Here is a 27,861-nt window from a genome sequence, read left to right as displayed (position 1 = left end):
ATCGCATACTAGTCATTTCAAACAGTGCTTTTCTGTGTTGCGGCTGATCCAGGTAGCAACCTTTTATCCATTTCAGGGAAACTTTATGGGTTTTCTGTTGAGTTTAATTGCTTTAAAAATGTGAGTCTTAAAGTAATAAAGTTCATTACTGATCAGGACTAGGCCCTAGCTTTGGTTGAAATGCTCAAGTTTAACTTTTGAGCAAATAATTTAAATCTCTGGCAGTTTTTTTTACATCTATAGGTGGATCCCTGGAATTCTTCAAAGATGAGGCTTCCAACTAGATGAGATGGCAATGGTGTTATGATTTGTGTTATTCAGAATTAACCAAGGAGACACTCTCAAACTCCATGCACCGACCCTGATGATGCCTCTAAGGAAACCTGCATTCCACCCAGACCTTGGATCTAGCCTCAGCAGAATGCCCTGCTGCCATCCCTCAAGGACACCCTTTTCAACATGAAGCAGCCAGAGTTGCTTCAAATTCCTAACAATCCCCAAGTCTCTAAAACCAGCTAGGTGCCTTTCTTCTGGGGACAGGGGTGGGGGGGGTGGGGGGTGGGAGTGGGGTTGACACATGATAGGGCAAAAAGGTAGTTTCTGTCAGCTTCCTCTTGGGATAACGAAAGGGAGAGTCCTTTAAATGTACACAAGGAGGTTCCTGGCCTCCGAGGCTCAGCTCTGGTCAGTGCAGCCAACTGAGGATTGAACCAGTGGATGGAAGATCTTTCTCTCTGCCCCTCTTTCTCTCATAAAGCAGGGTTTCAAATAAAATAAAATAAATACATCTTAAATAACATTTAATTATTATTTAATAGTTTCTTGTAAAATTAATTTCCTTAAGTTTAAAATCTAAAATATTTTGAGAAGTAAAATGTGAAATTTTGATACACAGTAGTAATAACATTTATTGTTACTGAATGGCTAGATTCAAGAATTTTGATTGCCTTAACTTACCAAATTCCTCACCCAGTACACACACACACACACACACACACGTGCACAAACACACACATACACACTTCTCTATCCTATAAGATTTGTAGGACAAAATTATTCCGCTTTTTTCTTCTACTGAATTCTACAGTTCCTAAAAAGGACTCAGCATGGGGCAGGCCTGAAAAGCATCATTAAGTGAATGAACAAATGAAAAAGCAAGAAACAGTGACACCATGCTGAAACAAAGCATATCTAAGTCTCCAGATGAAAGTCCTAAGATTATATACCAGAGGCTCCTCTGGACTTGCTGTTGAATCTTGAGACTTAAAGAAACTTGATAGGTACTTAAACACTTTTAGTCAAGTTTTCCAGTGCAAGGTAATGCATTTTGGTATGTTCCTGTTGACTCAACATTTTTTGAAGATTTATTTATTTTAATTGAAAAGACAGATATGTAGAGACAAAGATCTCCCATCTGTTGGTTTACTCCCAAAGCAGCTACAGTGGCTGCAGCTGAACCAACTTGAAACCAGGATCCAGAAGCTTCTTCCAGGTGTCCCACGTGGGTGCAGGGTCCCAAGGTTTTGGCCCATCCTTTACTGCTTTCCCAGGCCACAAGCAGGGAGCTAAAAAGGAAGTGGGGCAGCCCAGACATGAACTGGAACCCGGATGGGATCCCTTTGCCTGTAAGGTGAAGATTTTAGCCACTGAGCCATCGCACAGGCCCAGTTGACCCATTTTATACTTCACTTTTCCTTTATTGACTAAACTATAATCCCATTCCTTTTACTTTAGGTTGGCTAGGTCTTCTTTGCAAACAAAAGCATGTTATTACAGAAGTAGAAATGTAAGTAGTCATTCTCTTCTCAAGTCATTACCTGTCTCAATTCATGGTACTCCCAAGCACAGCAAGCAATAAACTGGCCATTATTTTCAAACACTTTAAAACAATAGAACTAAAGACAAAAGTAAAACTTAGCACTTTCTTACTATTGATCTGGGCAGAATTCATATTTAAAAATAACTATTCTTTCACACACACTTAAAATTTGAAAAAGCCATCTTGATTTTAACTCATCATTTATATGCTCCATCAATTGTCTAATGATAATCAGTCCTTTTTAGCTATTTTCCCATTTAAGATAAAACATTAATTTGAAATGATCTAATTCAATGATGGTGGTCACACTTCATTTGCTCAACAAAGACTGGAATTTCATCAAGGAATAGAATAGCCCTTTGGTTAAATCACAGGTAAGAAACAAAAGATGTGAAAGGGGCAATCTTTCAGAGTGAACAATTGTAGCAGGATACCAGAAGCTCTTGCAAATGTTAGAGACAGCATAATGAGACAATGTGATAATTATTACAAGCATTCAGAATATGAAGAAACCAGGGGTTAGAAGAAAAAGAGAAAGTTTAATAATCAAGGAGCAAGTTTAACAGAAGCTTTGTTAGATCCCTAGATTCTTCTCCGCCTTCCATTCTCATTTCCTCATTACTACTCACAGTAATGAATGTGCCACCTGCAGAGAACAGTGAGGGACTCTACTAGCAGGTAATTCAAATTCAGTCCTACCAGCATTTGCATTCAGCTTCCTGACAGGATGATAACACACACCATAACTTTCTGTTACCTGAGATACAGAAATCTCAGCATGTCTAGAATTATGAGACCTAGAAAGAAGGCTGGAGCCACTCTTGTAGGGGATTTGAGTTCCATCAGCATCATTTCCCAGAGACCACATGGAAAATGGCAACTGAATAACTGACTTAACGTATCCCATGTGAGCACTGAAAATAATTTTAATTAACGTGCTTGTAACAGATAATGGAGAATTATTCATCTGATCTAATATGACTACAAAAATCCAAATTTCTATGACTGACATTATAATAATCACAACACATTTGTCCAGGAACCATCATAGATCTTTAGGTTGTGATGAATAAAATAGCCATGATATTCTTTTATTTATCAAATTTGTTGAACATATACTAAGATGCTTAATTTTATGCTGCACTATATATAAGACATGTAAAACACATAATATCAAGTATGCAAAAAAGCGGTTGTCATGAAATAGTCTGTAAATTATTATCATCAATTGATATGAAGTCAGCCAGACAACAATCAAATAAAAGCATTCAGAGGTCGTTAGTGCTTCATCAACAGGTCCTCCTCCCCTCCACAAAATGTGAGTAACAGAACTCAGTAGCTAAACTGTGTGGTATCAGACATAGTGCTTTGTAAGCTCCCTGAATCGGTTGAAAGAGTACGTTTCCAGTGCCTGGACCAGGACAACATGGTGTTGCCCATAATACCACTTTCTGATTTGTCATTTATTAAGCATTTAGTTAACTCTAAAACTGTCTCCAGATATGGACTGAAGTTCTGTTGCAACAATCTGTATTATGTTTACAGTAAACAAATGGGGAAAGGACAGGAAGGACTCATCCCACAGCAGGAAACCTAAGTTGTATGTGCTTGTCTGGTTCATCAATTCCTACGTCCCAGGGTTTACGTTCAAAAATGCCTAAGTATCTTTTAGAACATGCCCTGTTTCTTTTACCAACATAAGTTTCCCTTGTTTTCTCTCATTATTATGCTACTTCCAATACTCTCCAATTGCTCTTTTCATTACTGCAGTATTAGTGCAAGAATGTATCAATAAAATATCTTCTTCCTCCAACATTTCACCCTTAATACATCAACTACATAATATTCTTAGTGAGTTTGACGGTTTTCTTGAAACTTCCTGATGATATCTAAGCATGGACCTTTGCTGTTCTGAGAAATCTTGAATTACCAGAACCCGCTTTTTGCTTTGCTTACTGTGTTATACAGATCCCTCTGTTCTCAAAATTCTTATTTCTCTTTACTTATCTACCATTCTTTGGCCAAAAGTGTCTTTCAAAAGAAGTCACCTCTCTGTGTGAACTGCATTCAAATAGATGAAGGTCTCAGGCTAATTACAATTGAAGATTGTCACAAATGACATTGCAAAATATTGACGTGCAGGTACAAAATCTAAGTGACAATCAATGGAAATGATTTTGATTTTAACCCTTTCCAAAAATCACACTTTTGTATCCATTGGATCGCAATGAGAGATAGTGATATTAAACACACACTCTCATTTCCTTTTCCTGTCCTCAGAATCAGAATAGCAGACAACTTCTTTCCTTAGCCAGTTTTCAGTTACAAATATCTGTTCACAGTTGACAGGCATCTGTCAGGTTAGCGCTAAACTCCTGTGAGGCACATCCAGGGTTGAGGATAAATCTATTCCAAAAGGATTATGCTGTTTATTAATGTCAGTCAGCTACAGAATACCATCCCAATAGCACATGCACTTGAAGTTCACTACTGTGTCATACTGTAGTCATTTTTCCTTTAAAAAAAAGAACAATTAAAAATGGAAAAAAAAGCACCCAGAAGCTCATAAGCATTTTCTCTAGAACATGTGGCACAAGGAAGATGCATAATTATTTTTCAAAACTATATTAGCAGAGAAATGTTGTCTTAATCAGCCACGGATATCCATTCAATCAGCTACTGGGTATTCAGCAGGAATCACGTATAATCTATAAAAGATTGTCATTCTAAATCATTACACCTGTCTGTGGAAATTAAAATGACATAAAAATCATCTCTAGTTTACACTTTAATAAACAATTTTAAATATTTCTCTTTCTCCTATCTCTCCTCTCCTGATCCATTCAACCCACAAACATGACCCAAGTGTATCTATACTTTCCCGACTTTTTAAACAAGCTTGACTATTAGACACATACAGAGAATCAGCATATAAGATGTATAACAAGAAAATCATTCCACATAGTAATATCATACTCTGGAAATTATTGATTTTCTTCCACGTAACTATAAAAAATGTCCCTACTGTACCATCTTTATTTATACATATGGTTATTTGCTCAATAAGTAGAAAGCCATACTTTTTGTACTTAGTTGAATAGACAGCAAGGCTACAACTCAAACTTAGTACCATAAATATGTATATTAAAATTGGGTAGAAACAAAATTATGTTAGACATCACAAGTGAAGGTCCTGAGACAGTTTCCCAAAGCTATTTACATTACCATTGAAATAAAGTGCCTTAATTCCAGGGAAATTAGAAAAGGTTTAAAAGAAAAATGACTTGCCATTTAATGACTTCAAGAACAATCAGGAGCACTCAAGCTAGGAGAATAAAAATGCAAAGACTTGGAACTGGGAAAACATGCATGGAAGTGAGAGACAATATTCCTTACAACCTGATCCGTGGAAGGCCTGAGTGATGTTTTTGAGTATAGATTATGAGAGAGAAAACGTTCAGCCAACTAAGAAGAGCAATTAGAGCTGCCTGTGGAGGAAACGTAGAACCAGTTTCATCATAACATTCCCTGTTACATGTAAAAAATCAGATCTAGAATTTATGAAGGAAATTCCAAAATTTTATTTCAAACTAAAATTAAAAGATGGATTAATTTCTGATGCAAAAATGCATCAAATCCTTGAGCAATTTTTTTTATAATATTGTTTCTATGGATTTTTGGGATCCTCTCATTCTATGCATGTACTTTGTGACTGGTATCCTGGATATTCTCTTGGGGGGGATTTTGCCAGCAGGCCCCGAGACCACTGAGGGGGTGCGGTGATGGTGTTCTTCGACTACAAGAACCACCAGGGACAATCTGATGGAACATGCCCATTTACTGTAAAGAGAGTAAAACTTACATAGACTAGGAAAAGTCCCTGACAGTCGTCGCACTCAAGGATGACACTATAATTGGTTAGAAGGCACATGTCACAGGTCACATACCATACACACGCCTGGAAGCTGTGCCTCAGGTTATGGGCAGGTAAGCTGTGAGTTATGCCCACTAAATAGCAGGCGGAGATCCAGGGCGATCTCCCACAATAACATAATGATGCATATGGTAATAAATAAATAAATAACCAATTAAAATTTAATTGGGAGTTCAGATTCAGTTTTAGAGTTTAAGTGAAAAACTTATTTATGAGCTTCAGTCTTTGGGATAAGGGTCCTCACATCAGCACAATAAACCTTACTGATCCATTTGCTTACAATTTCTTCCTTTAAAATTGCTTTAGTGCTCATATATATATATATAAACAATCTTTAGATTATTATGTGACTGCAGTATAGAATAATAGATAACTGCATATGTATGGCACCCAAATAAAGAAATTATTTGTCATTAAAACAAGGGAAGCAGTCAGCTGATTCTGCTACTACTCCTGCCTTCACAAAATGATGCATCAGACACATCACAAAACTGTCTATTGTACTTTGATAGGAAAGACTTGTTTCTAGGAAGTCATGTCATTAGTGCAAACTAAGATAATTTCAAGCAACAGTCAACAAATATTATCACACCTCCATCAAGTATTTCATTTCCTTTGAGTCTTGCTGAAAGTTATCATCTGCTATTCATGTCTTCTAATATGTTCCCAACTTGGATTTCAATCTTCTGTAAGGCAAAATTCTGGACCCAAAAAACCACTGAAGTATCGCAACAAGGAGAAGCTGGAGGATACCTGAGGATGCTCTCTCATTGTTCTGGGCTGTTACTGAGCAGATGCACCTATGATCTTTACAGCAGGATTTGGACATCGAATGTAATATACGTGGTCTTTATAATGTTTGCTGGAGATTCACAGCAAGCATAACCTACAGTTAAATGCTATTTTTATTGAGCTTTCTGTTACACTTTGATTAAAGACCAAATATAAACTCAGTTTGGTGAGGGAAAACAGTTGAAGCCATTTCCCTATAGGAAAACAATCAGCAGAGCACAGCAGAATAGGGGGGGTCAGAAGCACACACATATATAGTAACTGAGATAATGATATCAAAATATTACATTTTCAGGACACTTTTTGACAAGTACTCAGAGTAAAAAAACATCAGTTTAGAGAATGATAGTGGCATTTACATCTAGGTTCAAGACTGAGTAATTTGTATTTTGTGTTCAGTTTATATAAACATAACTTTCATCATCAATCACACATCCTTTTACATTTTTAAAATGGAATAAAGTAAAATAAACTACACAAAATGTTTTATTAAACATAACCTTTAATGCTAATATTAGAAAGCACGGCCCACAACACAGAATTTTCATCAACATGACATGACGTTAAAGAACATGCTACAAAAATACCAATATGTTGCTAGTCAGCAAAAACAATCAAAAGCCCTGTTGTAGGAATTGATGCTACCGCATGACCCATGTGGTGCTGAGGAAATTACAATAAAAACAAGAATGTAGCAAAACAAATAATAAATAAAACCTTAGATGTAACAAAACACTGTTGAAGGGGACATGTACAATCTCAGGTGCTTACAAGCAATCAATAAGTCTCTTATGGATGATCAATTAATGAACCACAAGAACTTATTGAAAAATATGTAAATGAATTGCAAAAAGTTAAATTCACAACAAAAAATTAGATTTGACGCAAATAAAACCTGAAAATTGAAACAATGAAGAGCCATTCCCTAAGAAGATGAACAAAACAACCATTCAGCCATATTAACATTGACCATCACCAGGGGATAACCACTTAAAATTAGAAATAAAAAAGAAATGATTCCAACTTTTTGCTCTTTACATGGGTCACGATATTGTTGCCATGGTCAGTAGTAGGGATTGTGATTTTTTTGTTGTCTATGGCCATTGATTTCTGTTGATTCTTTTGTAATATGCAACTTTATCAAATTCTTATATAATTTTGAGCAGTCTGTTGAATCTTTTGGTTCTCCTATGTATAGAATCATATCATTTACAAACAAAGATAGCTTGGATCCCTCTTTTCCAATTTGAATTTCCTTAATTTCTTTTTCTTATCTAACAGTACTTTGAGTACTTCCAGTACTATGTTAAATAGCAGTGGATGATAGTGAACATCCTTGTCTAGTTCCAGATCTTAATGGGAACACTTCCCATTTTTCCCCATTCAGTATGACGCTGGCACTAGGGTTTTCATAAATTGCTTTGATTATGTTGTAAAATGTTCCTGCTATGACTATCTGGCTTGGAGTTTTTAACACGAAAAAATGTTGGATTTTATCAAATGTTTTCTCTGCATCTTCTGAGACTAGAATATGATTTTTGTTCTTTAGCTTCTTAATGTGGTGTATAACATATATAGATTTGCATATGTTAAACCATCCCTGCATGCCAGGGATGAATCCTACCTGGTCCGGGTGAGTGATCTGTTTGGTGTATTGTTTTATTCTATGGTTAATATTTTCTTGAAGATTTGAGTGCCTATATTCATCAAGGACATCAGTCTATAGCTTTTTTCCTCTGTTGTCTCTGTATTGTTTTGGTATTAAGATGATGTTGGCCTCATGGAAAGAGTTTGGAAAGACTGGCTCCCCTTCTGTTGTTTTGAATAGTTTGTGAGGAATTGGGGTCAGTTCTACTTGGAATGTTTTGCAAAATTCAGCAGTGAAGCCACCTGGGACCAACTTTTTTTTTGTTGGGGGTAGGGAGTTAATTATGTAGTATCTCTCTTTATCCCCTTGAATGTTTTTCACAGTGAAGTTTCTATTATTAGATAGTAGAAAGGCTCCACAAGCTCTTTTTTTTTCCAGTGGCATAAAATGTCCTTCCCCATCCTTTCACTTTGTTGAATAGATGCATCTCTTGTAGGAAAAACATAGAGGGGTCCTGTTTTTTGATTCATTCTATCAATTTATGTCTTTTGATTAATGGGTTTAGTCCATTTGTGTTCAGACTTAATATTGAGAGCTTGCAATTTAGTCCTGGTGTGTGTGTGTGCATGTGTGTGTGTGTGTGTGTGTGTGTGTGTGTGTGTCTGGGGTCTCTGTTTAGCTTTGGTTTCTTTTGTGGGCCTTAATGGGAAGATCTTCCTCTTTGCCACTGTTGATTATAATTAACTTCCTTTCTTTCTGACTTCAGCATATTTCTGAACAGCATTTCTAGGGCTGGCTTAGTGTTGGCATATTCTAACTTCTCTTTACTATGGAAATATTCTATTTCATTTTCTTTTTTTTTTAAAGATTTATTCATTTTATTAAAGCCAGATATACACAGAGGAGGAGAGACAGAGGAAGATCTTCCGTCCAATGATTCACTCCCCAAGTGAGCCACAACAGGCCGGTGCGCGCAGATCCAAAGCCGGGAACCTGGAACCTCTTCCGAGTCTCCCACGCGGGTGCAGTGTCCCAATGCATTGGGCTGTCCTCAACTGCTTTCCCAGGCCACAAGCAGGGAGCCTGGATGGGAAGTGGAGCTGCCAGAATTAGAACCGGCACCCATATGGGATCCTGGGGCTTTCAAGGCGAGGACTTTAGCCGCTAGGCCACGCCGCCGGGCCCTATTCTATTTCATTTTCACATACAAATGAAAGCTTTGCTGGATATACCATCCTAGCTTGAAAGCTTTTCTGTTTTGGATCTGAAAAATGTTACTATATTCTCTTCTTGTTCTGAGAAGTCAGCAGTGATTTTGATTGCTTTTCCTCTATATGTTATCTAATCCTTTCTTTGTATTTGATTCAGTATTTGTTCATGTCAAGTCATGAGGTGTTTGACAATGATTTATCTGGGTGAGGGTCTTTTTGGATCAAATCAGTTTCGGGTTTATTGCCCTTCCTGTATCAGGCTTCCCCTCATGTTCCCAGTGTTAGGGATGTTCTCTTTTATAATTTCACTGAATATTTCCTGCAATCCTGCCTCTCTTTTCACACCTACAAGAATTCCTATAATTGTGATATTTATTTTTTCATGTCATCATTCATTCCTTGCATATATTTTGTGACTTTATTCAGATTTCCTTTCAAATGTTTAATTTATTGTGTTCTTGAATTGGTTATGTTCCAATTCTGATATTCTTTCTTCGGTAGCATTTATACTCTTGTTTAGGCTTTCTATTGTGTTTCTTTAGCACAAGTATTTCATTTTGGATCTGTTTTATTTAATCTCTCTGTGGGGATATATTCTTTAAATTCTTTGATGTCTTGCTATCATTTCTTATTGTCTCATCGAGTTTTATGATGATTTTTTTATATTCCCTGTCTGGGAGCTCCTGTGTCTTCATGTTACAGGTCTAAGATTGAAATGATCTTTTGTTCATTTTTGAGGGAAGTGCTAGCTCCCTCGTGTTTGTTACTTCCTGTTTTTCTGCCTTTCCCCATAGCCTTTGGGCTTTTTTTCTCTTGGCAATGTACTACCCCCAGGGGTCTTCAATTTCAAGTGTTTTGCTGGAGTTTTCTGGGATGCCTGTCTGAGGTCCAGGAGGCTACCGAGGGACAGGGACACATGCTGTGCACCTGCTTGGGAACGGTTTCTCTTTGACCTGCCTTCTTCGGACAGCAGATAGGGCACATGTACCAGTGTAGACTGGGAAAACACCAACAGCTGTAGTTGGAGCAAGCAGCGGGAAGGCACACCAACAACTGCGGCTTTATGCTCGGCTGCCTTGTGCAACTGCGGATGTTCACGCTTCACCACTCGGTGTCTGGGTCCACACTATGCCCCTGGGATACTGCAATCTCCCTCTTGGGTGATCCTGGTATTTCTCTGGAGGGCTCAGTGTACAGATCCTTCAGGTGTGCGCAGACTCAGTTCTAGCTCTACATGTCCTTATCTAAAAGGGTCCACTCCCCAGTTGCTCCCTCCCCAGTGGCATGCCTTCCTCAGTCAAGGCAGCACTCAATCATGTGTCTGTGGGTTTCTCCTCAGCATTGCCTTCCTTCACCAGTGTTTTGTCCTTTGGGTTCCTTTGCCTCATGCGCTCCTTGGGGAAGACAAAGACTCCCACCAGGCATCTCCCTGTACTAGTTCAAAACTTACCAGGCTTTTTTCTGTGACAGGGGTTCTTTATGTATTCACCTTTCTGGTCTGCCGGCTGCCATACTGAGCATTTTAGCAGCTCTTCCTTGCCCATATGGTATCTGCCCGCCTCTGGTGGACTCCACGGAGTTTCAGTCACTTCACTGAGCAATTCTCTTCTTCCAGCTGTCCAGTCCACTGGATCCTGTCCCTAAGTATCCTGCAGACTTAGCTACATCTGCTTTCTTATATTGTGTACAAACATACAGATCATTAGCATGATCTGTAGTGACTATCATGCAATCAAGCCAAAAATGTTCTCACTTATGAAATTGAAACATAGCACTTGTTAACAACCTTTCCTCATCCCATCAACCCCTTTACTTCCTAACCCCTAGTAAAGCACCGTTATATTTTCAATTTCCATTGGATACACTTTCTTTTTAAGAAGACCTATTTGTTTTTATTGGGAAGGAAGATTTAAATAGAGAAGGAAAGACAGAAAGATCTTCCTTCCACTGGTTCAATCCCCAAATGGCTACAACAACCATAACTGAGGTAATCTAAGTCAAGCAGCCAGTATCGTCTCCTAGGCCTCCCATATGCATGCAGCATCCCAAAGCTTTGGGCCATCCTTAACTGCTTTCCCTGGCCGTAAGCAGAGACTTAGCTTGCAGGTGTAGCAGCTAGGACACATATGATATGCCAGAGCATGCAGGTAGAGGATTAGCCTATTGATACACGGTGCCAGGCCCCCTTTTTTCAAAATTCCACATAACACAATGATCTCCAATTCCATGCATGTTGTATTGAATGGCACTGTTTTATCCTTCTTATGGATGAGTAGTATTTCCTTATGCCTGTGTACCATAGTTTCTTTATCCATTAATCAATGGATGAACTTGTGTTTTGTTTCCATTTCTTAGCTATTGTGAAGAGTACTGCAGTAAACAGAGGAGCAGAGGTCTCATTGACAGATTGACCTTATTTTCCTTGGATACATAACCTGTCTCAACGGATACAGGGCTGCCAATATAAGAAAAGAAGTATTGAAAATGAATGTGCTAGTGAATAAAGGAGCAATAAAAAGATGTAGATTGGTTAATGAAAATTTACATGCATGATTCGGAAAACAACAAGACAGTATTCCAAAGCTTTTGTTTATATGCTTATATATTCCTTTTTAATTTAAATTATAACACATGTGAAAACATGACCTTCAGAGGCCACTTGACCTATGAAGGAGTCATAAAAAAACATAAATACAAATCCCATCACAAAAGGATCTACCAAATGATATGATTGCACTTAATATGAGATGCCAGGATAGCAGAAAAGTACATACAGATAGAAAGGAAAGGGCCCAGCGTGGGGGCCTAGCGGCTAAAGCCCTCACCTTGAAAGTGCCGGGATCCCATATGGGTGCCAGTTCTAATCCCGGCAGCTCCACTTCTTATCCAGGCTCCTGCTTGTGGCCTGGGAAAGCAGTCGAGGATAGTCCAAAGCCTTGGAACCCTGCACCCGTGTGGAAGACCTGGAAGAGGTTCCTGGCTGCCGGCTTCAGATCGGCGCAGCACCAGTCGTTGCGGTCTCTTGGGAAGTGAATCATCAGACGGAAGATCTTCCTCTATGACTCTCCTCCTCTCTGTATATCTGACTTTGCAATAAAAATAAATAAATCTTTTAAAAAAGAAGAAAGGAAGGAAAGATAGTTGCCTTCCAAAGCACTCACAACTTGCATGGCTGTGTGAGAAATCCACCATTGTGACAGTATCCAATATTACAGGTTTTTCTAATGTTCTTTGGACAGAGTAAACATTCATTATCTTATTCTACTCAGTTTTTATCAGTTTTTAGAGAAATCACTGTCATTAATTCTGTTTATTAAGTCCGTGAACTTGAAGGGAACACTTCATTAGCTAGATCTATCGATTCATCTTCAAATGGAGGACTAGAAGTTATCAAGCACTTTTCTATAGCTATTTAGTAGGTCTAGGGGTCACCTGGGGCTGAGTCTTAGGAGTAATCTAAATGTTTCATAAGCTCTTTCAGCACTTTCAGACAACTGGAAGGCTTCAGGAAATACCGAAGCAAATATGTGTTCCCAATATTTGAGCTGTCAAATAACTTCTGTTTCACTAGGAGAAGAATTGTGCTGAAAAATGCAGCTTATTCATTTTATTCATGGACACATTAACTTCCAGTTAGGCAGAAATAAAGGGGAATTTCTCATGCAATTTGCAATCATTCTGGAAAGTTTAAAAATAGTTGGTTATATTCACACTCAACTGTTAATTTCCTTTAATTTTGCCAATCCAGTGAACTGACACAGGGTTAAGCCACCGGTCGCCTTGTACAGAATGAAGGATGTACCACCTCATCACAAGTGTCTGACTGAACCACAGGATTTGCAGATTAGGGAAAATGTTCAGAATGATTGCTGATGCATGATTTCTCTGATGTGTGACTGCTAATTTACAACGCATACACACACACACGCAAATATAGAAATGAAATTGTCACTTTGGAGTATAATTGTCTTTTTATAACAAATGTTTATACCACAGTGGAAACATGGTCTTGCGGTCATCTTACTTTTTACTTGTTGAATGTTATGATCAATACTAAACTAAGCCTGTGAATATAAACTGGATTACTATTATGTGTGTGCAAATACTGCTGAAGAGAGCAAATGGAGAGAGTGGTATGGGGGAACAGAGGAGCAAGGGAAGTGTAACTGTAAATTGTTCTCTTTATTAGTAAAATCAGTATTACTATGACAAATAGATAATAGTATTTAGTTACCTTTTTGAGGTATTTAGAGTCATAAAAATCAAAGATCATAAACAAGAGTGCTAAGTTCTAGGACTTGAGGGGAGAGAACAGAGTCATAAAGAGGATACAAGATCTCCAGTTGAGAAAATTAAACACATACTGGAGAAGGATGCTGGGGATGGATGCAAAATGATGTGAATGTACTGAATGTCATGTAAGAATGTATGTATTTATTCATATGTTTATTTACACAATTGCTTAATATGGTAAATGTGTGAGTGCTTTGTCACAATAAGCAACATTTGAAGATGAAAAACAAAAGCAAAAGAACAAAGATTACTGGTAACTGTTAAAATACTTGAAGAAAATATCATTTTTTTACAGTGAACTATTGTCAGCTTTGCAAATGTATATGTGTCCAATCTTTTGCTTACCATCTACCAATGTCTTTTTTAATTCCCATCTTCCCTATCTGGATGACAAATTCCTATGTATACATTATGTCCGAGGTGTGGAACTCAGGAAGTGAACCCAAGAATAGGACTATGCATCCTGCTGATTTTTCTTAATTCGACTATGAGCAGAAGAAGAGTGGCAAGGCCCAAACAGGACAGTGTAAGAACAGCATGTATTTCACATCTCAGAACCTCACCAGTGGCACATTGGGCACCATTCTGTGCACTGAGAACAAGACTGGAAGGACAACAATGAATTGTACATGTGCTAAACCTGGAGCAAGCTCACTTCTGACTCAACACATGGTACTGATTTCACATGGAAAATAGTACTGACTTGGCCTCCTATAGGTTCCACACAAAATAAGTCCATGTGGCCCCCTAAATCCAGTAGCCCCTAGATCAGTAGCACCAACAACTCAGTGACTCAGGACAGTGCATGTCTCCATAATCCTAGGCACTGCTTGAACCAGGAGTAGGAGAAAGGTTATGCAGGCAATGGTGCAACTACAGCACAGGATCACAGAAGATAGGGAATGGGGATCCAGTACCTGGGGCTATGTAGACTGTGGTGGAAGTCTAGCACATAAGCCTGAGGCTGAAATTTGTTGGAGGGAGTGACACAAGTAAAACAGAGAACAGGGTACCAAATGCAATCAGTAAAATGGGCCTGCAAAAAGTAGGCAATGCAGTATAGAAACTGGCCCTGAGGAAAAGAATCTGCTAACCAGAATAACAAAGACCAAGAACAAAAGAACAGACAGAAGCACAATAAATATTACCAATGTCTCCCCCACAAAGGAGCAAAAGCTTATGTCAAACACAGTGCTGAGGCAGATGTCCAGGAAATGGGGGATAAAGAATTTAAAAACCTCATTATAAACCTTTTTAACAAAAATGAGAATCTCAGCACATAGAGGAGTCCAAGGAATTTGAAGAATATGTCATACGGAAAATAGCAACACTGAAACAAAATCAAGTTGAATTGTTAGAAATTAAGTACACAACATAGCACATTAAAAATTTAGTAGAAAATCTCAATAACAATGAATGGAGCAGAAGGAAGAATCTCAGAATTGGAAGATATTTCTTGTCACAATGGGGAAACAATCAAAAAGCTAGAAGAGGAACTGAGTCAAGTTAGGAAAAGTGTTCAAGAATTAAAGAATACTATTAAAAGGCTGCAAATAAGAGTTATGGGAGTTGCAGAAGGCACAGAAAAAGGAGCTGTATTTAAAATTTTATTCTGTGAAATAATAAAGTAAAACTTCCCTTGTTTGGATGAAGAATTGGGAAACAACATACAGGAGGGACACAACACTCCCAACAGTATTGACCAAAAGTGATATTAACCATGACCCATGAAAATCAAGCTCTCCTCAGTTGAACATAAGGAAATATTTTTAAATATGCATGTGAAGAAATAAATTAAGATATAGAGGAATCCCAATCAGCCTCACAGCTGACCTGTTAGAGGAATTTCTATATAAGCCAGAAGAGGATGGATTGATATATTCCAGATTCTAAAGGGAAAAAAATGTCAACCCAGAATAACTTACCCAGCAGAAATTTCCTTTGTCTGTGAAAATGAAATAAATTTTTTCCACAGTAAAGAAAAGCTCAAAGAATTTGCAGCTTCCAGACCTACATTAGAAATGATACTTTAAAGATGTTCTCTTGCCCTAGAAAAATGAATAGCACCCACCAAAGCCATAGGCAGACATGGAGAACATTCCAATAAAATAACAAAAGAAGACTAAATCAAACAATGAACAACCCATTGCTAAATTAACAGGACTAATTACTACCTACTAGTATTAATCTTGAATGTAAATGGCTTAAAATAATCAATTAAATGGAGTGGATCAAAAAACAAAACCCCTGTGTCTGTTGCCTACAGACTATGTGGAAACTGATAGCGAAAGAATGGAAAAGGATATTCCAGGCTAATGAAAAGGAAAAACAACATGGTGTAGCCACTCTTGTATCAGATAATCTAGACTTTGACATGAAAAATATTAAAATAGATGTAGAAGGACACTGCCTAATGATCAAAGGAACCACTCAGCAAGGAGAGATCACCCTACTTATTCCTAATCAGTTTTTTTAAAAATCTTTAATTTTCCTTGTTTTTTTTCCTTGCTTTTCTTTGCTAACTGGGCTAGATGTTTGTTTTACCCATCTTTAAAAAATGATTATCTTGTTGCAATTTGTAGGGGTTTTTTTACTTTCAATTTCATTTATTTTGTTGTGGTTTTTTTTTTTATCATTTCATGCTTCTTGTTCATTTTTATTAACAATTCCTTGTGATGCATTATTAGATCATTTATTTGAGATATTTTTATTTTTTATAAGCACCTGATGTTATAAATGTCCCTCTCAAGATTTCGACTGTGGTGAGGAAGGTTGGGTACTTGCGTCACCAAAGTGTTGAGGTGTTTGATCTTCCACAATGGGTGAACCACAATAACTGAGTGCAATTCCTCCACCTCCTGTGTAGTACATCAAGGAATACACTGATGAAAATATTCAGGAAGGTTTGGCTCCCAAGACTCCCCTCCAATAAAAAAGACAATTACATGATGTTTGGCAACCTTTTCCAATGCAATGATCTCATCATCTGGCCTTCAAAAAGCCAAAGCGTTGAGTGACTTCATCCTATGCCGTTTGATCACAAGGAAGATCTGAGAAAACTCAATATATCTAGCCTTATTCATTTCTTGGACCTCTTAGATGTCCTGATCAGGAGCTCTACAAGTACAAAATGAGAAGAAAAATTAGAAGACCTTAACCTGCTCTTGTGCACATGCATCATCTCATCAATGACACAAATCCCACCAAGAAAGAGAGACCCTGAGAGTCTCAAAAAAGGTCCAGAAACAACAATGACTGGAAATAGCCAAGAAATTTCAAAAGAATATGGAATGGGCAATTGAGATGATTCAGATTTGCCTGGCTTCTTTGCCCAATTATGTGCCACATTCAGAAGCAGGCATAAAAGTGAAAACTGAGCCAATGGATGCTGGTGATAGCAATAATTGGACTGGACTGAGTGAGCAACAAAGAGAATTCAAGTCTTCGAAAGGACCAAATTATAGAAGAGGATGCTGCCTTGTGTGTCCTGATTGAAGAAATGAGTGAAAGACCATGACTGATACTTGTTTTCTGTTTTCACCTTCTGGTACATAGTGTTAGACTACTGGTTCATTTTCTTTTAAACAGTCTTAAAAAGGAGTAACAAAGTGTAAATGGCTTTCTGACCCTCCAGCTTTTTCAATTTTGAAATGTCATAGGCAGCAATTTCAGTGTATAAAAAAGAATCCCTAAATTAAGAGTAATTACCTGAAAAAGAAAATATTTTCTGCTGATCTATAGGGCATTTTTGTTTTTGGAGTTAGAGTTTTTCAGTGTCCTCAGTAATAGCAAAGCTTTCATTCTTGAAAAGTAGATTATTCATTTGCTTCAAGAATGATAAATAAATAAAAACTCTCAAGCTATACAAATGTGAACAAAGTTCTGAAGTCTACTTAATCGACAAAAAGTACCATAGTGTATTGAAAGAAGCTGTAGTTATAAATACAACTTTATTTTTTGTTATGATTCTTGAAAATCCAATACCTTAGCAAACTCTTTTCCTTAGACTGAATGAAACCTTAATGAGTTCCATAAATTTTCTCTTCTCACCTGGGAAAATAAGGCTGGTCAACTTACAGATAACAGATTTTGGTAATTAAGATGATTGAATTACACATTTTCTGTAAAGCTGATGCATGATTAAGACTGGAATGCTGTAGTGGAAAAAGGATTTGTTGGCAAAGACTGCCAGATATCTACCAAAGAGTCTTAACTGCTTTTGAGCTAGGTTGTTGAGGTATTCTGTTTAGCCAACACCTTCATTTCTCTATTGCTCTGCAGCTGTGTGAGACCATGTGACTGTTAAGTTCCGGGCAATACAGTTTTTATCGCTTAATAGTTTCTTCGGTGATATTCTATTTTTTTGTATGCCAATTGGGTGCCTAAACCTACCCATGCAAGACTTGATGATAGTAAAAGTTCAGTCTGGGTTCTTAAATGATTGTAAGATTAGGTCCTCCCTTCATTAATTCTATTCTTCTTTCCACAGCTAATTTGACTTAAGGTGAAAAGGAAATAAATAGGCTTTGAGCACTAAAAAAAAAAGTCCCTTTTTCCTGTATCTCACAAGTTTTGATATTTTTACTTTTAGCTTCATTTCTTCAAAAAGAAGCCTGGGCCAGACGGAACCCAGAAGACAGGAGGTGCTTATAAGTTGGCAATGTAAGTGACAGCAGCCCAAATTTTCCTACTGTTTTCTGCTGTTCTCAGTGCACTGGAAGGGAACAAGCTCATAAGTTTAATAGCCAGGACAAAAACCAGTGCCCACATGGGCATCAATGCCAGCATTGCCACAGTAACTTTACCTACTGTGCCACAACACCAACTCCAAATTTATCTATTTCTTGCTTTCCATTTTGAGGCCTTATTTAATATTGTATTTTCAGTAACTTCAACCTTAGAAATCTCTAATTTTTCTATTTACCTTTGTGTCTATAATTAGTATCAACATGGTTGCCATTTAATCATTCTCTATATAAGAACTCCCTGGATTTCTTCCTGAAAGTTTATTATGTGAGGATTACCCCTTCATGCATTTTTTCTAAAGGGGCAATTGAATAAATGTTGACTGGAAAATTCCACATACTTCTCTTACAGATTAAAGGGTTCATATTTTCTAGAATGAGGCACAAAAATCATTGAATTCTTTCAATGCTTTTGAAAAAGCTGAGGAACATGGGTTAAAGCTAACACTTCGAACAAACACAGATCAATACCTTACAAAGAGTATCAATACCACAAGCGCTTCAAAGTTGGAGGTAAAAAGACTGACACTGGAAAAACAAAGAAAAGTGGCTCATGGTCCACATAAGATCTAAAAAAGGAGATACTCTTTAAGAGAAGTCAATGTGATAGTAGGCAGAAAAGGTAGTTCAATTGTTTTAAAATCGGCAAACTACCTACTCTTGGGAAGTAGGTAACAAATTAATAAGTGGAGAAAAACCAATTCATGCATAATGGGAGCTGACATGCAAGGAGAGGAGAAACCGGGCCAGTGCTGTGGCGTAGTGCGTGAAGCCTCCACCTGCAACACCAGCCTCCTACGTGGGAGCACCTTCCAGTCTTGCTTCTCTACTTAAGATATAAGTTCCCACTAATGTTTCTGAAAAAGCACTGACAGATGACCCACGTGCTTGGGCTCCTGCACTTATGTGAGAGACCCAGAAGAAGCTTCTGGTTCCTAGTTTCCAATCAGCCTAACTCTACCGTTGTGCAATGGTCACCTAGAGAATGAATAAGAAAATGGAATCTCTCTCTCTCTGTCTCTCTCTTTTCCTTCCTCCCGCCCTCCCTCTATCCACAGAACTGTGTTTAAATACACCAATAAATAGATTCCTAAAAATAAAATGAAGAAATTACATTTTAGAAACAGAATAGCCAATTTCAGCAATTTTCAATCCTTCTACCTACTTACATTTAATGTGCTGCCATGAGATTGAGAGAAAACTTTATAATGCATCCAGTCTAAGCATAGCAAGTTAACAAGAAACAGGAAAAACACATTGCTTTCATAGTAAGCCTTGTGCTGCTTTCAATAAGAATGATGTATGGTTAAAATAGAATCAGTGTGAACACAGATAAAACTATTATTTTCATTGGATAATTCTATTGCTGAAACACCTTACTTCGTATTTATCATTTGAATGCAGACTATTGTTTTGCCAATGCTCAATGCACAAACAATAAATATTAACATTGTCTCTCTCACTGTTCTTTTTTCCTGCTTTTGCTTCCCAAGGACTAGGATAAATGAATAGCAAAGACCTACCTCACAGTTCAGGAAACATGGTAAAGGAAGCATAAATCCCCAAGATAGCATCGCTAACAATCTCTAAAGAAGTAAATGGCCCATGGATCCTTTAAATGTTCCAAGCACGGCAGTTGAATGAATATGAGTCATGCATTAAGTATAATCATTTGAAAGGATGAATGGATCCTTGAGGTGAAAGAGGTTTCTTGTCCAAAGCTGGCAGTCAGGGCTATGCAAATATCTTTGCCTCCTACATTTTGTGATATTAATATAGCTGTGAATGTGTCACAGCTCATTTCAGCGTGAGCCCCCAGCCATTTGCAAAATGAAACCTTCAAAATCAACTTCCTCCTCAAGGGTCATGAAACAAATTGACTTTATATTGGTGGTCTCAGTAGAGACCAAAGTGGTTTATTTTTTTAATGATTATTTTAGTATTAGAAGCGAAGGCAAGAAGATACATAACTAGAGTTGCAAATTCCATACATCATTATCAGACATTCCAAATGCTTTTCTTGAACATAAAGGGAGTTCTGTCTTCCAATGTTTCTTCTTTACATCCAGCATGTTCTATTCACACAAGAAGTCTCTGAATCATGCAGCTGTTTTAACTCCAAAAGATATTTGTTTATCTCCTTTACTATAGTGATCATCTTCCTCTTTTTAATCAACCTGTTTTCCTTGATAAACATTTAAAGATATGTAATTTCATTTCCTACCTCAAGACTTTTTGAATCTTTTTGAATCTTTTCTACAATAGTGGCACAGTAAAAAAATACCTTTACCCTCTGAATATGTTATCCACAGTTCAAAACAATACTAGAGTTTCCTAATATCTTACTGAAAATCCACACACTTTAAAATTTCTACGACCTTAAAACTACTCTCCATACCCATTTTTGCTACTCTGTGAAAATTACTGGGACCCTCAAATCCAAACTACTCACTCTTTGATCATCCTTCATTCCACCGCACTCCATAGCAACCTTTCCAAAAGTCCAGGTTTGGAACTGCTTAGTCTGAAAAGATTTCCAGATTATATAACACTAAGTAGGCAGTGTTTCTATATGATCTGAGGAGTCCCATATTTCTCCCACCAGGATTTTACCACATCTTTCTGTTGCTGTAGGAAATTTATGATATAAACTTCATGTCTGTTTTGTCCACAGTAGTGTACTCAATACTTGATAGTACTGATAATACCTGGATCTGTTGAACTGAATAGGCTAAAATAGTCATGATGAATAAACTATGTATCATTAGAATTTAGGAAAGAATAATGGAGAACAATTAGAATGCTTATATAAAGCTCTGAATTCTATTCAGTTTTAAATGCATTCACCATGTTTCATAATATTAATTTGTGCTATTTTTTCAAAAATCTCAAGTCAAAATCATTTTCCTTCCTCTGAATCACAATACATGTATATGTTTATATATACATTCATGACAAATTTTATATACCAATAAATATTTACTAAAAAACAGAGGCCCAAAATAAATGCACTTTGTGTATTCTCAGTTTTTTTATGATAACTTCACAAGTCACTCATGAGACTTTTATTCAACCAAAGAAGAAGTTACTTTGGTTAAGTTATATGAATAGAAATTTTTTTAACTGAGCCTATAATTTAACAAACTTGTGTCTCTCAAATTAACATTTTGTGAGAGAAATGTGATACACTTCAGGAGTAAGTGCACATTGGTTGTAGATCCTTATTGAGTGTTAATACATTGTAGGCAACTGGAAGCTTCCTCTCAGGTCAACTGGATTGAAATCTTTCATTATAGAGTCCATGTTTCTGCACTCCTTTAAAAGCTCTCAGAAGCAACTACAAAGGCTTGAAAGCATTGGTTTGATGAAGAGTCAGCAAATTTCTTCCAAAAAGTGTCAAGTACCCAATATTTTAGCATTTATGAACAATACAGTTTCTTTCCAACTTAATAACTCTATTGCAATAGCCCGTGTATGTTTAGACAAAATATAAATGAAAGAGCAGTCATATGTCAAAAAATTTACTTACTAAACATTCTGTCTGATAGAGTGTCAATTGTAAAATTTAGCTTTGATTCCCTGTGCTTTTGGTAACTTTTCTAAGAATTCTTTCCAATGCTTATATCTTAAGGAGTGCTACCTATGATTTCCTGTAAAAGCTTGCAAGTTTCAGATATCTGATCCACTTAGAGCTGATTTTTATATAAGATGACAGGTGTGTGGGCATCTTGTTGCTTACTTTTGCATACTGCTATTCAATTGTCCCAATAGTATTTGTTGAAGAAATCCAATTTTTTGCCTGGGTATTTCAGTTATCTTGTCAAAGATTAATTGGCTGTGCATGCGTGGGCTCACATCTAGGGTTTATATTCTGTTTCATTTATTTTCTTCTGTGTTTCTGTACCAGTACCAGACTGTTTTGATGACCACAGCCCTATTGTACGTCTTGAGATCTGAAACTGTGATTCCTCCAGATTGATTTTATTCTTCATGAGAGCTTTGGTTAATGATGGTCTCTTCTATTTCTAGATGAACTTTTGTATTTTCTTTTCTATTTTTGAGAATATTGCTGGGATTTTGATTTGGATTACATTGAATCTATATGTTACTTTCATCAATATGAACACTGATGACATTAATTCCACTAATCTGGGAATATGGTGAATTTCTCCATGTTTTGATGTCTTTCTCTGTTTCTTTTTTTAATGTTTCATAATTTTTACCATAGATGTCTTCCACATATTTGGTTAGGTTTATTCCAAGGTATTTAAGGTTTTTATATGCTATTTTAAAGGGAACTGCACTTAAAAGTTCTTTATCAGCCACTGAGTAATTTGTATATACTATGGCCTTTGATTTATGCTCATTTTTATGCCCTGCTATCCTGCCAAACTCTCTGATGAGTTCCAATAGTCTCTTTATTGAGTTTTTTTGGTTCTTCTATGTAGAGAATTGTGTTTTCTGTGAACAGGAATAATTTCAACTCCTAATTTTCCCTTTGAATTCCATTTTTCTTTTCTTGCCTAATAGCTCTAGTGAGGACTTCCAATGCCATGTTGAACAGCAGTTGTGGAAGGAGACATTCTTGTCTATTTCCAGATCTTGGTGGAAGGGAGGGCATTCAGTCTTGCCCTGTTCAGTATGAAGCCAGCATTGGATTTTGTGTATATTGTTTTGATTGTGTTATAGAATGTTCTCTCTGCCAAGCTTGCTTAGGGTTTAGAGCATGAGTGGTACTGGATTATATCAGATTCTTTCTCTGCATCTATTCAGGTGATTATATGGTTCTTATTAAATTTATTGATGTGATGTAAAATTAATTGATTTGTGTATGTTAAACCATCTTGGTCTTAGCGAATGATCTGTCTGATGTATTATTGGATTATGTTGGCTAGTGCTTTGTTGGGGATTTTTAAATCTATGATCATCATGGACTTTAATATTTAGTTCACCTTTGTTGTGTCTTTATCTTGCTTTGATATAAAGGTGATTTTGACTTCATAAAAAGAGTTTAGAAAGATTGGCTGTTTTTCTATTGTTTTGAATAGCTTATAAATAATGTGAAGAGATAGCAAACAGAATGGAAAACAATCCTTGCACGCTACACAACAAATAGGAGATCAGTAGCAAAAATTAGCAAAGAATCTTGGAAACTCAACAAGAAACAGCACTAGGAAGAAATGGAAAAAAAAAAAGCATTTTTCAAAAGGACAAATTAAATGGCTAACATACTGAAAATGAAATGAAAAATGTTCAGGTTCCCTACCTGGTAGGTAAATAGAAATAAAAAACCACATTGAGATCCTACCTAACTCCAATTCAATTGGGCTACATTCAGAAATCTACTAACAGCATCTGCTGCCATGGATATGGGAAGAAAGATATCCTACTTCAGTGTTGGTGGGAGGGAGTGTAGGCTAGTGCAGCCACTGTCGAAGTTAATATGAAGAGTCCTAAGACAACTGAAAACTGATCTACTGTATGACCTAGCAACATTCATTTTTCATTTTATTACAGGCTTGCCCCCATTTAATATTTTTTTAAGATTTAAAAATGTTTATCGAACAGCCAGATACAAAGGGAAGGAGAGACAGAAAGACTTCATTTGCTGGTTCACTCCCCAAATGGATCCAACAGCCAGAACTAAGCTGTTTCTAAGCCAGAAGCTAAGAGCCTCTCCCACGTCTGCCACACAGGTGCAGGGTTTCAAGGCTGATGAGCCATGCTCTGCTGCTTTCTCAGGTCATAAGCAGGGAACTGGATGGGAAGTGGAGCAGCTTGAACTTGAAATTTTGTCCATATGGAATTCCACTGGATGCAAGGTGAGGATTTAGCTAATGAATCATTGCGCTGGGCCCTTAATTTTAAAAAGATAGTTTGCCAAAAAAAACAAGCACTACTAAAATTACAATGTGTAGAATGTGGTTCCATTGTGGAGAATTAGCACTAATAAAAAATGTTTGCAATTTATCAAAATGATTTAAATTTTTATGAATTTTTAATGTGTCTTTCCTTCAAAGCACCTGAATACTCCATTCATTTACACTATTATTTATCAGAATACGATATTGAAAGGAGTTATCAGTATTATCCCTCTATTTATGGGTTCCAATATTATCCCTCTATTTATGGGTTCCAAATGACAGCAGTGAAACACAGCTGTTTCCAGGGTGGAAATGGCAATGAAAGCCCAAGCAGAACTGAAACAGCCCATTACCTGCAGCATCGTGTCCACACAGGCATCTCAGAAGACTGACTTCAGCAGCACCAATGGACTGTGAACTGCACTGTTGTATTACAGCCCAGACTCATAAAGTTTTATAATTCAGATGAAGAAAAACATGAAACAATGCTGCAGATGGAACATACAGCAATCCCATTTGTCTACGAGATGCTACTGCTGATAGTAAAGGGGTGAGAGGCTGGTGCCTAGGTATGAAATTCAAATGATAACTGTGAAAAAGTTGTACGGGAATTGAAGAGTCCAAACCAAGAAAAAACACGATGCAAAATAATTGCTTTATTTAATTATTGTGATCATAATCAGCTGTCTTCAGTTTTTGAAAAGGTTGCAACAAAACACCATGAACAGATGTCGTCTGATTTCTTACTGTAAGGGGAAGGTGAAAAGAAAAAAAAGCTTCATTGTTCCTTATCAAACCTAAAATCAACTTATTATAAACATTTTGTGAGTGCAAGTGATTGATAAATTACTCAAATGGAAACACCCTTTAAACAATCTATACCCAAGCATATGTTTATGTTTATAACAATAAGGCTCCTTAAGGATGTGTATGTACATTTGACTTCTGTTCTGACAGACTGTCTAATGATTTTCCAATAACTAGTATATATCAAAATGTGAAAAATCACAGCTTTAATTGCACATTATGTTGTTCAAGGAAAACCATTCCAATACTCATGTTCTGTTTCTTGCCCTGCTATTACCCCTGATGAAAGAGATAAGTTACTTATTCTAGATTCCTTAAAACTCTGAAGCTTTGTGAATTCTGTCCTTCAAACTATAGAAAATAAATAGACCAATAACTACTGCACAGCTGAATTGTTCTTGTGTGAATACCTAAGAACAGCTTATGGGAAAGCAAAGAACGAAAGTCAGCTTGTTTCTAACTATCATTTATATTATCTCATTTCTTCAGTAGTTAACCAAATATTCACATTTGCATTTTCTTAAAATGCTAAATAAAAGTGAACTAGTAAATATAATATGAAACATAGCTAAGGTTTCGAAATGTACCACATAAACATTGTTTTGCAATTGCCAAACAGTGCTTCGTTTCAGGAAATACCAATACAAATTAAGTACAATTTAAATAATTATATATCTATACCTGTGTATATTTGTCTCTGCAAGTAAATGAATATATGGCATAATTTAATGAATACATATCTTACCTATATCAAATCTGTATCAATTGATGCTTCACAGCTGCCATGGCTATCCTCCCTTCTGTGTCTCTGCACAGCAATTACTTGGGTTTTTTATAAAATAAAATTGCAGTAGCAGAGCAAGAAATGCATAGTTCTTCTTTTAAAGGAAAGAAAAATTAGGAAAATTATTAATAATTCTAAATCTTTCATATTCTAAGAGAATATCAAAATTGAGACTCAGAAGATGACTATGGGTTACTTAGATAGTTTTAACATATGTATTCAAGACTGTATTTCCACAGTTAACAGACTGATAATATGCATTATTGCTCCTGGGTTGATTCAGATATGGTATTTTTATATTTTCAAATTTATAACGCTGCCTCCAGTCCTTTAACCACAATTTCTACCTTTACTTGGTCCAATTACATTATTTAAGCAGGTTCAGTGTTTACCACAAGTCCATCATTCTTGAACTCTTACACTGATTTATGTCTGAATTTCATTATCAAGCATGGCAGGTATATTCTTTTAATCAGTTGGGGCATAGATCTATCTTGATGTTTGTGCTCTTCATAATATGAAATAATGATGGAATGTAAAGCTAGAGACACTGTATTGAACTATAAGAACTGCCTGAAGAAACCAAGAAAATATTAGAAAATCCTATTTAAACAAATTCCCTTATTTCATACCAACAAAATAGACGTATACAGGAGGTGGGGAAATGTTCAAGGGCAAAGGAAGATAGTAAGCTAAAGAAATGAGATATGGGCTCGGCAGCATGGCCTGGTGGCTAAGGTCCTCGCCTTGATCCCATGTGGCCACTGGTTCTAATCCCGGTGGCTCCACTTCCTCTCTATCTCTCCTCCTCTCAGTATATCTGACTTTGTAATAAAAATAAAATAAAATCTTAAAAAAAAAAAAGAAATGAGATAATTGTGTTTAAGAAAGAGTAGGAAAAATTAAAATAAATAAAATGTGAGCAATGTTGAGTTATTTAAAAGCAAATATCGGATGGTAAAATGGTATTAGCTCAGATATAGAAAATTCTAAAGAAAATTATTTTCAATGCACAATTATCTATGTAACCAAACATTTGATCAAACACATAGGAAAAAAATAAACATCTTCCCATAATCATGGGGTGTTTTTGCCATGGCAACCTGCTGCGGTAATAAATACAATGCGACCCTACCAACAAGTTAACAGAGTAAAGGCAGCAAGAAGCTAGTTCATGGCATTTATGACCTTGAATTTGTTTATTACATGAAGACTGCTTTGACCATTCAATTTTGAGCACAGTTAGTGCTGTGAACACTCTCTCATATTAGCTGCATTCAAAAAAATCCCAAACACCTGTTTTACAATCTTGGTTACGGACTTTGCACAAATAAAAGTAATTTAAGATGAATCTCATGTATTTCTCTCCAACAATGAACTAGATTAAAAGACCTCAAAAAATACTTCTCCCATTTTTAGAAAATTAAAGAATGTGTTCCAGTATAATGAAGGAGTAATGAAATTGAGGATTTAATGTCACTAACAGAGAACAAAAAAACTAAATAAAGTTCCAGGGTGTCAGGTATGTGTCAGGAATAGTGTTTTAACCAGATTTGAGCAGTTTGATAAAGGTCTGGGTAAGGATGTAACCTAGAAAACAAAACAGAAGTCATATATTCTTCAATACACTGATGTATTTGGAAACATAACTACTGGTATTCATTAGGTTATGTTGGAAAAAATTGGGAAAATTTTTATCACAGCTTACACAAAATTGAGTAAACTAAAAATATGTACAATTGATAGCCACAGATAAAATTAAAAGGTGAACTTGGTGAGCAGCAGATAATCCCTGATGCTGCAATGCAACTCTCAACGAGTATCATCAGTAGTAATAGATACTGCTTGATAGTGGTGCGTTTAAATGCACAAATACATGAAAAAAATAACTAAGCAAACAACAAAACTCATTGTTATGAAACTGAAGACATTAGCACTGGAGAATGGACTGACAGAATGGAGAGGCAGTAGAACAGGAGATTGCTGTTTTTCTCCATCAGCCCTTTCACAGCATTTTAAGAGTT

At 36.6% G+C, this 27,861-nt stretch overlaps 1 pseudogene; it reads left to right on the top strand.

Moving 5' to 3' along the window:
- The first annotated feature begins 16,455 nt into the window (after nucleotides 1-16,455).
- Nucleotides 16,456-17,154, top strand: LOC101523802 (mediator of RNA polymerase II transcription subunit 7-like; annotated as a pseudogene).
- Nucleotides 17,155-27,861: the final 10,707 nt, after the last annotated feature.

Source organism: Ochotona princeps, chromosome 3, assembly GCF_030435755.1.
Source record: "Ochotona princeps isolate mOchPri1 chromosome 3, mOchPri1.hap1, whole genome shotgun sequence".
Lineage (NCBI taxonomy): Eukaryota > Metazoa > Chordata > Mammalia > Lagomorpha > Ochotonidae > Ochotona > Ochotona princeps.
This window is presented reverse-complemented; position numbering and strand designations above follow the sequence as displayed.